The sequence below is a fragment of the Cydia pomonella genome, unplaced genomic scaffold, assembly GCF_033807575.1.
Source record: "Cydia pomonella isolate Wapato2018A unplaced genomic scaffold, ilCydPomo1 PGA_scaffold_178, whole genome shotgun sequence".
Lineage (NCBI taxonomy): Eukaryota > Metazoa > Arthropoda > Insecta > Lepidoptera > Tortricidae > Cydia > Cydia pomonella.
This window is the reverse complement of record NW_026907820.1, coordinates 880,520-890,430: the sequence shown is the minus strand read 5'-3', so window position 1 is coordinate 890,430 and position 9,911 is coordinate 880,520. Positions and strand designations below refer to the sequence as shown.

General features: G+C 33.5%; 1 long non-coding RNA gene across 1 annotated transcript; it reads right to left on the bottom strand.

The window, feature by feature from the left end:
* Nucleotides 1–8,968: 8,968 nt before the first annotated feature.
* Nucleotides 8,969–9,680, bottom strand: LOC133533535 (uncharacterized). Its single transcript, XR_009801895.1, has 3 exons — nucleotides 9,426–9,680; nucleotides 9,181–9,313; nucleotides 8,969–9,084 (listed from the first exon to the last, which is right to left on the bottom strand). It is a non-coding gene; the product is annotated as an uncharacterized LOC133533535 (long non-coding RNA).
* Between the last annotated feature and the right edge of the window lie 231 nt (nucleotides 9,681–9,911).

Genomic DNA, 9,911 nt, shown 5'->3' with positions numbered 1-9,911 from the left:
AAGATAATTATTTAAAGCAAATACAACTAGTTTAATAAGTTGTCATACGATCGTACCGTCGTTATAAATGGGGAAAATTAGTACTTATACATGATACTTGATCACTTAGACGAATTGCTTTTTTTACTAATAAAATTAATAAAATGTGTATACAGCGTGTATTTTTGATACGACCGCATAACCTACGGGTACTTAGTTTAGTCTTTAATGAACACGTTACACGTTAGGTTTTATAAAAAATAGACAACTTTTATTTTTCCATGTAAAATAATTCAGCAAGCAATGTAAGTCCGCTATTAGTAGTGATACTATTATCACTACTTTGTTTTAACTCAAAAGATACATTTAATGACGCGACGTCACGTCACAAGACTCACAAGTGACTATGATATACGGATTACATTGCTGCTCGAAAAAACCAAAAATTAGTTATGCTCTGGTAGTTAAGACTAAATTTAAATAAATCTTTCAGAATATAACACTAAAACCTACGTCTAGTTTATCTAGTTTAAATTGTAATCAAAAATATACAGTATATAAATAATAATAATAAATTCTTTATTTCAAAGCAAGTAACTCCATAGGTGTTAGTGTACAAATTCGAAATTAGAATAATTAAAACTATCTTAGTACTTAGACTGAGATAGATTAAAATTAAAACTATAACTAAAACTACGAAGATAATATATATATATATATATATTATTTTATTAGTATGTAGGTATGTATTATATTGTTTGCGTCGTCATTTTGTTGAATTATATGTATATCAGCACTACCCGTTCAATGTTGTAAGTTCATAGTTTCCTGCTACCCAAAGGTTGTCTGGAACAGATCGCTTCTTAGCGATAAGACCGCCTGTTGTTACCTAACTTTTACGTGTTTTTTCATTTCCTGTCTATTTTTAAATGTATGGTGCACAATAAAGAATATTTACTTACTTACTTATATATATATATATATATATATATATATATATATATATATATATATATATATATATATATATATATACATTTAGCTAATCAATAAGATTTACAGCTACACTCTTTACTGGCCCTATCCAGTAAACAAGAATCGGGCAATCAAACTTGACAGCAATCACATTCAGTACCTCTAGTGTAACTTCCATTCGATAGCGTAACGTAACTTTCGCGTTTAGGTTAAGTCTAATTTTGTATAGGATTTTGAACAGCGCGCCAAGCGGGACGTTTTGGAAACTCAAAGAGCGAGTGTAAATTATAAGTACGTTTACTCAAATTGTCGCTCACGTTTACGTTTCGTATCGTATTTATAAGGGATCGCAAACCGTTTTATTTTTTAAACCGTTTTTGTACAATTACTCGGGAACGAAAAGGTTTTCGTTTCCGCTTGCGGTTACCGGTTAAAGAACTATTCTAATGAGGTACCAGTTTATGGCAAATTAGTTTTATTTTGTGTTTGTGGAAAGAAATTAACCGGTTAAATTGAATATATCTACAAGATACAACGGCAAATATTGCTATCTTTTTAACATACATGCAAACGAGTTTAACCGAGAGTCTCCGAAAGTCGAGAGTAACAAATATTAGGTATATCGTTCCGGCGAACCATAAAAGCTCGTTTCCTCTTATTTTTGGAAAAAAAGCAGACATAGGCAGATGTTACAAAAAAGAGGATACTTATTGGTTTTTAAATTATAAGTGCAACCTACATCCTGAGACAATTCCCACTAAGATTTATGAACATATTTAAGTGGCATTGTCCTCGGATTGAGGTAAAATAGGTACTAAACTAATATTAGTACGAGTACACTGACGATAATCTCTTCTTAACGATTCAATTCAATTCAATTCAATAAGCCTTTATTTAACAATCTTATTAACTAGTTTACAAAATATAATAAACATCTTATTTCCTAGTTTCACTTATCATTAGTTTAAAAACTATTATTATATATCAATGCTCAGTTTCAGACATCGGAGTCGAGATTGTCTTGCTTTCCAGCATAGGCCTCCCCCAAGTTTCTCCAAAGTTCCCGATCATGGGCCTTCCTCCGCCAAGTGGCACCAGCAAGAGCTTTGAAGTCGTCTTCCCATCTTCGTAGAGGTCTATGATTTTTTCTGCCACCTTCTTAACGATAAGGAGAGAGAACTAAGTTTTTTAGTTCATGTTGAATCAATAAACCGGTCACAAATGATAAAACTTAGATATGTCATGTTTAAATATACCTACTTATAAATTTCTGAAAAGATTGGACATAAATAATAAAATATTTTTATTTAACGTTAATTTTATTATGGTCTATTTAAAAAACTAATAAACGTGTTTTGCACATTATACCGAAGCGAAATGATGAAAAAAATGTAGGCATGTAAATTTGTTAAATATGGTATTGAGTGAGCTCAAACTTTTAGTAGCTGATTGTTGATTTCATCTGTGCTAGATATATGACTTATACGGTCCAGACAATATCGAGCAGAAGTAAACTTATACATTCAAGAAATTCATTAAATTAAATTTATAAGTGACATTTATTTATTCTAATTTTATAAGTGCCGTTCAAGTATTTAACTAATCAATCTGCATAATAGAATTACTGTTTCATTTTCTATTTTATAATGATATCATTGATTTTTCCTATCTACTACTCGTTGTGGAGCCATCATCAGCAGTAAGCAGTAGTATCATAAAATTCATAAACATGTTAAAATGTTTACAAGCCCTCGCATTAAAAATGGTAGAAATACAACACAAATTAATATTGACCTAACTGATAAAGTATTAAGGGTGATATTCAAATGAACATCGAATCAAAACATCACCAAAGACGATGAAGATAAAACCTCTTTAAGAACGTTGATTATGAAGAAAAAAATGTCACAATTGGGTGAGATACGATTATTCCAAAGTAACCAGACTCGGATGACATTTAGTTTGACACTTGTCATGTAAAAAGTTAATCGAGCAAACTACTGACGATACGTTTTACGTTAATATGCGAGTGTATTGCGAAACGTGACACTTGACAATTCTGAAAGTTAGCTCACTACTTTCATAGTTAAATTCTTTTCGCATGTTGGCAGACCTGGGTGGTAATCATCAAATTACGAAGTACAGTGCATGTGGGATCTTCCGGTGTATAAAGACCGCTACTTTATTTGTTCAAGCTATAGGTACGAGGCCAATGAGTAAAAGAGAAGCTTTAGAGTGTCGAACAAGCAATAAACTTTACATTAGCGTGGATGCCATGCCAGTATGTACAGCAAAACCCTTAATAATGGTCATATAGCTCAGTACCTACTAATATTACCCGATGCCTACCTGAAGTCCGATATTTTTTCAACAGTTTCAGCACGCATCAAAAACTGAACTGGGGGCCTACCCAAGATGACAATCGTTTGTGCTGACGTAGCTATGTATCTCTATCTCACTAATATGGAAGAGAAAGAGAACGGAAAGCGTTTCGTCTCTCGGCTAAGATGTAATCCCATCATCTTAGATCGCTCGTTGCATATCTACTTCCAGTGCAAAGCAAGCATGAAGAGCGTAACATATCATAATGAGCTTCGAGAAGCGGCAGCACAGAGGCAAGTAAAGTATTCTACAGGATACATCTTGCCGAGTTGTTTTTGAGTGCACATAATTTTTGTACACATAGATAAACTATACTTATATTACAAAACAAAATACCAACTGTATTGTTTATATTGGATACCTACTTCCAAGACCTGAAAAAATATTGTAATGTAGCGAACGATCAATTAAAAAAGGCGTATATTTTATTTCAACTTTTTAATAATTAACATAATAATAATTATGTAAATCTACAAACAATGTCTTATTAGGTACCTAGGGATAAAAATTGACCGAATAAGTCAAGCCTATCCACCGTTCTTCGGTCCGTAGCCTACTTCTCTCCGCTGAATGCTGGGAAGTAAATCTTCGTCCTCCTGATCCACTTGTACTTAAGCGTTTTGGGTAGATCAAGACAGGTAGGTAAACAATTACTTTGATGAAAAGTTCCATGCTGGAGGCAATTTGCAACACGGTAATCCATGGTGTTTCACATAGGTACACATCACATACATTATGTATAATTTTCATTTTCATCACACTTGCTCGAAAAAGATCTTATTTCATGCTGGCGTACTGAAGGAGAAAGGCCTATATTGTTCCCGCGGGAGTTATGGATTGTGAAAAAAAAAAATAGCAACCGAATAGATCCACCGATTACCTTTATTAGGTATACCTCTATTTCTATTGTATTTTCATCGATGGTAAAGGTAAACAATATATACCAAAGCAAAGTTTTAGATCGATACGGCTATATAAAAAATAGGTAATACGGAATGTAGAGATCTAATTATATTGTTACTACGAAACTTCCGATATAAGTAATTTAACGGTCACGGTTAGTTTCACTAGACTTAAATTGACCGGGATATAAACCATGATTACCTTTTATATTGTTTTAATAATATCGGGAGCTCCATAAAAATAATATAAAACCGGTCAATTAAAGTCTAATTCAACTGTCTCCTAGCCTAGACGGTAGTGACCCTGCTTACAAAGCAAGAGGTCCCAGGTTGAAGTCCCGGTATGGGCAATTATTTGTGTGTTCATCACGAATATTTGTTCCCGAGTTATGGATGTTATCTATGCACCTAAGTATGAATTTATCTATACAAGTCTGTGTATCGTCGCCTAATACCCCAAGCACAAGTTTTTTCTGAATTTGGGACTAGGTCGACCTGTGTGAGATTTTTATGGACTCTCGAGCTCTCACCACGTACCAGCCTCATTCCTATCGAACACGTCTGTCAAATGGGACTATAAGAACAGTAAAGTTCGTAAGCATGATCCTGCACCACCCATCCACGAGGACTTAAAACGGGTTTGCTGAAGGAATGTGTCATCATGTCACATAATAATTTCTAGAATGTAATAAATTCAATGAAATAGGTACCAATTCACATGTGTCAGAAGGTCAGAGGATGGCAGTTTTTTAAAAGACAAGGAATTTTTTTCAAATGATTTTTGTCAAACAGTGTAATAAGAAAAATAAAAATATGTTTTACGGTTAGCTTTCATTTGATACCATTTTCTTCAGAGTGGCATGAAAATTGGAAAAGTTATTGAGTGAAGAACCAAATATGTGAAGTATTTAAGAAGATAAAGTGCTTGCTATTTCAAAGCTAAACAAGAGATACTTGAATTTGTGTAGAATGCAGTAATCTACACAGAAAACTATTTTTGCCTGTACAAAGTTTAACATCTAAAAATATCAAAAAGTAAGCTCTGCTTAAACTGAATATTATCGCCCTTAGTACAATGGCATAAACAGATGATATATTTTAGACGAAATACCTACAAATTACGTTTTCTTGCTTTCCTCAAAAATTGGTTAAAATCGAGATACAACATCACTCCTCTCTGACAGCAGCAAATGCGACATGCCGTGGCCTCGTACGTCTGAACTTTTTCTTACTGTACGTTAAATGGGGTTGACCGGTCGAAGTATTTTACAGATGGCGCCAGCATAGGTTTTGTCAGTCCTAACGAATAGTGTCAGATTCTTGATTTTATTGTACTTTAAAACACTTTAAGCCAAATTTCAGAACAAAACTAGAGACAATTTAATAGTAAATATTTCATAAATGTTAGAAAATGTAAAAAATGGAATTGCCACCTGAGGGCGAAACTCCAAACGCAACATTTCACTCGACAACTCTCGAGTGACTAATTTAACTATTGAGTTTAGGTTTCGAAACGTTTACGAATGTCATATTTGAATTTACACTCGCCCGCAGTTAGCGCGTTTGAAAACGGATACATAATATTCTTGTTCAGGGGTCGGCAACAGGCGGCCAGCGAACCTTCCTGGTTATTTTGTATATAAAATTTATATCAGGTCTACGTCTCTCAAGTCGGCGCGTTCGGAACGCAAATGATCATGACATAACATGACATGACAGGGACAACATGATTCGTGGCCTCGCGCTTACAAACATCGATTTTGTTCGTAGTACTACATATAGTAAACACCCCTATAATGGAACAGGCACTAGTAATGGAATGGTATAGACAAATCCTGTAAAACAAGTATTTACCATCAGTTTTTAATCGCTGGCAACATTTTACCATAAACAAGAGCCAAAGAGCTGCTTAAGTTTAATTTTTCATTGATATTTGTTATTTTGAAAATTAATGGCGCCACATTAACCACAGTTTTTATTGGTTAATAATATTGAAACCAATTGCAGTAGCTTTCATTAAATACATAGAAAACATAAAGGACGAATTGGACATTCAACTTTTAAAGCGTAAAGCGGTAGAAATTTTACAGGTGTCGGTGAAATTACAAAAACACTCCAAATTTTCTCTTAAATGTTCCATGATTGGTGCCGTTAACATATTATAATTGTATCTGTACTTAATCTATGGTCTATTCAGATTTACTATATAAGTATCGCGAACCACGAAGAAAGGGTGCATATTTTTAAACAGCTTGATTGTAGATTTTCATTATCGAAAAGTATTACTATCAAGTAAAAGGCAAGCGCAAGCCCGTGCGGCATTTGAACTTGAGAGTACTGCCGCTGTCGGGAACTTTTTTTGTATCCTTTAAAATAGGTATTTGTTGACAATTGTTGTCGTTGTCAGTCGTCGTTGACATTGTCGAGTGCTCTTTGCATAATAATAAATTATCAGATATAGTGATAAAGTTGCAAATTATAAACAAAGTGCATTGGCTGCTTAAAGGTTGCCGACCACTGCATTTATTCAACGGAAATATAACGCGAACCAATTAAGTGGTGATCTTAATACGCTCGAAGATCCCACATGGGCTGTACTTCATAATTTGGCCACCTATACCACCCAGTTCTACCAACATACGAAAAAGGTAAATTACTGTCAAAATGAGCTATAGTCTGTCAAGCAAAGTCTGTCAGTAGCAATGTAAAGCAAACTGAAGTATGGCAACACTCACAGAGCAGTATTGCGCTAAGAAAAGCAGCAATCTACATCGAACCGAAACATATTTTTTTCCGCTGAGCGCGCTCTTCGTACGTCAACTAAAATTGCCGCTCGCGGTTTGTTGAAGCATTTGGAAATTGTTATTATTATGAGAGGGACAATTTAAACTGGAGTAAAAACGATGTCAATCAATACGATAAGATCAAAAAATACCTATTTGCAAACGGACTGTGCTGGAGAAAATAATGTTTGAATCAAATCATTGCTTCCGCAGGTAGCTGGATTTTAATATATTATCAGATTTCTCGGTTGGAATTCAATATTAAAGATATATCACGATAAAATGCAATACAAATGCTCCTTTATGCAACCTTCAAAAGCTAATTAGAAATATTTAGGTAGGTACAATCGAAAAATATATCAATAGATTGAATTAAAATAAAGGTTTGTATGCTTAGTAAAAGGTGGACGCAAAAGGCGAGCCCTCGCATTCTTAACCTTTGGTATGCTTAGGAGCAGATCTGCTACATAAGTATATATTCAACTTAAACATGAAGATGTCATAGCTAAATAAATGTAAAGGTTAAGCCAGGCATTTGCACTTGAGTACTTTTTACACCAAACGAGCTGTTAGTGTTAGTAGGTACCTATACTACTGAATTTAACTAGAATAAAACAATCCATTGTTTTATTTAGGTAAATATTAAAACCTAGGTAAGTAACCCCTGAGCCATCACTGGCAGCGGTAGCCCTGGTAGGGTATTACTGTAACTATTCTTGTCACAATTGCAGGGCTTATTAAATATCAAATATCTGGACTATTTACATCATTTTGAAATGGTTTTATTCTGTTTTAGCAAACTTAGAAGACAAATAGGGAGCAAAGAGAACATGAGCACCATGGTAGAAAGCTGTTTTTAACATCAGTTCAGAAACTGAAGGAGCCCAAAGAAAATAATTATGCCACTTGTTAATTGTAAATTAGTGTATTTCTCTTGAACAATGTCACATTCACATACCAGTGTAATTTTGAAATGGTTTTACAATATACTTATATAGATATCAGATTAAAAATAAATAAAAACACAACTGCAGATATTTTGGTGTTCATTTAATTTCAAGGCAATTAAGATACGGGTCACTTTAGCTTACTTAACACTTAATTCAGGCCATTCATTGAAAAAATATCATTAAGTTACCAATGTTACTGGTCCACTCCAACCAAGCATCAGAATACTTTGTACCTAGTCACTTATTGCATCTTAAGCATAAAACAGATCTGTTTGAAAATTTGTAATTTCAAGTTTAAAGTTTCCATTCCAAGTTTCAAAATTTATTCTTATAGTAGTAGTTACACATAAAACTTAGTCTAAAGCAATTTACCTAATTTATAGTACAGAGATATTCCAATATCTCTGAGACCACTCTTACATGCTAGCTTGGTAAGGTTTTGCTCACACTACTGTTTATACAGGCTAAAAATGTTAGATATTTACATGTATCGGCTAGATCATATTTTATATGTAGATATTTAATAAAGTCATTTAGATATCAGGAGAATGCTGTTAAGAAATTTTATTAACTTTCACATTAGTCTATTCAAGACTTGTCAGGAACTGACACAATTTCAGGTACTCAAAATATTAATAAAAGATACCTTGACAATGGAAACTTAACAACTTCCACTCATGTGAGTAATATGGAGTTATATTGTTTCTGGATAAAAGGTATGATTTAAATGTTAAAATAATTTTCTAAAATTATGCACACTGAATAAATTATTTTAATTTATTGAACAAACAGGTAAAGCGACTTAAAACTTCTCTTAAATAGGTACATACCGACTTGAGAAAGTATAAACTAGGATTTTCCATAGGTATACATGTGCAATAGCTGAGTGCATGAAACAAATCATCCTAAATAATATATTTTCGTGATGATTAACAAACGGACAATTTTTACAATAATAATCTAAACTATTGTCCCAATTTTTTTAGTTTTTTTAGTTAACAAGTTTATTTTTCGTCTTGTTTGCGTTGTACACGTATGTACGTAAACCGCCGTAGGTAAGTTTTGTATGAAGAGAAACTTTTACGAACGCCTTATATTGGGCGAGTTTTAATCCTGCAACAAACATATGGAAGTATTAGGTAGATGTTGCGAAAGAAAGTAGGTATAATAAAGGTTCTTAAACGTCTTAAGATTGTTTAAAAAAGTTACCTTTGAAAATATTTGAGGACTTCGTCTGTTGATATTGGGAACAATCGAATCAGTTGCGGTTTCGAGGGCACAATTCGTGGTCTTATTGGATATAGTTAGGCATACGTTTTATCTTTATTTAAGCCTTTTAACCCTGAAACAGAAAAAACTGCACATTATCTTAAAAATTCTCCGGGATCTTCCAGTAATTATCATAACCTCAAAATTTTCTAATGGTTAAGATCAACGAGCATGATTTCACTTACATTGTAGGCATCTTGACTTTGCTTATGGTCATGCACAATATTATTGAATATATTGATATTTATTTTAATGCTGGGAGCAGAAATTTCTCTTGAATTAGCACCGATTCGGAATGTAAACAAACAAGATGGACGATCCACATTCTACAGATAAAACACAGATTACACGCGATTTTGGAATTATTCGAACACAGTGTTGCTAGCCCGCGATTTTTCAAATTTGCCGCGTTTTTCTACTGACAAGATTTGCTTGACCAACTATATCTTTCGTAAAGGACGAGTTTGAGGTTGCATGTCACACTCGCATGTTAACTAAAAAGTATAGGTTTTTAGTTTCCGAGTAGTTTTCTCACCTAACGTCATCGAATAGTTAACGAATATTTTGCTTTCATGTTACACTAGACCTTCTGACGTCTGTTACTTATAGTATTTTTCAAACAGAAAGGGTAATCAGAAAAGAACAGATGTCATCTAAATACAATTTTGCGA